Source organism: Pteronotus mesoamericanus, unplaced genomic scaffold (assembly GCF_021234165.1).
Source record: "Pteronotus mesoamericanus isolate MK-2021 breed Mesoamerican mustached bat unplaced genomic scaffold, CSHL_Meso_final contig_84, whole genome shotgun sequence".
In the NCBI taxonomy this organism is placed as follows: Eukaryota; Metazoa; Chordata; class Mammalia; order Chiroptera; family Mormoopidae; genus Pteronotus; species Pteronotus mesoamericanus.
The window spans coordinates 1,798,866-1,800,682 of record NW_026555267.1 but is presented as its reverse complement, the minus strand read 5'-3'; the positions used below and the strand labels follow the sequence as shown (position 1 = coordinate 1,800,682).

The 1,817-nt window shown below is 39.1% G+C and overlaps 1 pseudogene; it reads right to left on the bottom strand.

Moving 5' to 3' along the window:
- Window positions 1–655: 655 nt before the first annotated feature.
- Window positions 656–1,136, bottom strand: LOC129080226 (60S ribosomal protein L29-like; annotated as a pseudogene).
- Window positions 1,137–1,817: the final 681 nt, after the last annotated feature.

Below are 1,817 nucleotides of genomic sequence, written 5' to 3'. Positions count from 1 at the left end.
TTAAAAAAACATAAATAATAGTTTGAGGTTTAATTTACGTAACATTAAACTTACCCATTTAAATAAGCATATAACTCAGCAGGTTTAGTATATTCACAAGTTGGGCAACCATCACCACAATAGATTTTAGAACGTGTTCATCAGCCTTCAAGAAAAACCCCGTGCCCATTGGCAGTCATCGCCCCCACCCCCAACCCTTCCAACCCTAGGTAATCATTAATTTTATTTTTTGTCTTTATTGATTTGCTCAGTCTAGACGATTCACATAAATGGCATCCTAAAATATGTGGTATTTTGTGAACTGTTTTTTTTTTCACTTAGCATAATGTTTGCAGGGTTTATCCAGGTTGCAGCATGTATCAGAGCTCCATTCTTTTTTATGGCTGAATAATATTCCATTTTATGGGTGTGCTACATTTTATTTCTCTATTCGTTATTTTTTTTTTATATTTGTGCTATTTTGAATAATGACACTGTGAACATTCATGTGCAAAGTTTTTTTGTGGATATGTATCTTTTAACTTATTTATTTTGACTGAGAGATCCTGCCTCAGGTTTACTTGTACCAGTATCACAAGAGGACACCAGCTCCATGCAGACAGCAGCCCAGGGGGCACACCAGCCCTTCCGTCCTCACATTGGCAGACAGAGGTCTCTACTGTGGGATCTCTGTGAGGGCCTGGGCACCTTTGGGAGCCTGAGCCTGACCTGGAGCCAGAGGAGAACTGGAGCTGGAAGCTGTGCCACAGCTGCAGCCTGGGACTTGGTCCAAGCCTTGGTCTTGGCCTTTGGCCAGCAGAGCCTGAGACCCTTCGTGATGTGGGCGAGCACATTTCCCAAGTTTGGGGTGAGCGATATAGGCAAAACCACTGAGCTTGCAGCTGTCACTCTTTGGGATCTTGGGCTTGACCTCCTTGGGCTTTGATAGCCTCAGCACATGTGCTCATGGTCTTGGCCTTGTTGGCCTGCATCTTCTTCAGGCCCTTCTTGTGCTTCTTGACAAAATGCATGTTCCTCAGGAATTTGGGATCTACCCCCTTAAGAGATTCATAGCTTTGTGACTAGGGTTTCTTGATGCTGTTTCTGTGCCATTTTGGGGATTGGTTGTGCGTGATGTGGTTCTTGGACTTGGCCATATCTGCACCAAAGCCCACGGCTGCCAAAGGCCTGGGACCAGAATGTGGATATATTTTAATTTCTTCTGGAATTGGAATCGCTGGGTCACGTGGTACATTATATTTCTCCTTTGCAGGAACTGTCAAACTGTTTTCCAAAAAGGCTCCACCATTTCACTTTCTTATCAACAGTCTATGATGTTTTATTAAGATTGAATTGATTCTGTAGATCAATTGAGGGAAGAATAGACCACTTTAAATATTGACACTGTTAATTTATGAACACAATATATCTATTTTTTAAATCTTCTTTTCCTCTCAGTAATATTCTCCAGCTTTCTATTTAGAATCGCAAGCATGTTTTGTCATATTTATTCTTAAGTATTAGTTTTTTTAATTTTAAAAATGCTATTGTTGAACTTTTTTATTTTCTAATTGCTTATTGTCAGCTTATAGAACTACAACTGAATTTGTTTAATTGTTAAATTTATTTAATCTTATACCATATCTATGGACTTTTAAAAATTTCCAACACACATAATGATACCATCAATGAATAACCATTGGTTTTTTAATTTTCCTTTTCAAATCTTGCATATTTTTTTCCTGCCTTATTGCACTGGCTAGGACCTCCCATATAATATTAAATAGAAGTGATGGGGATGGACATTCTCATTTGATTCAGTCCCAAGGGGGTAACTT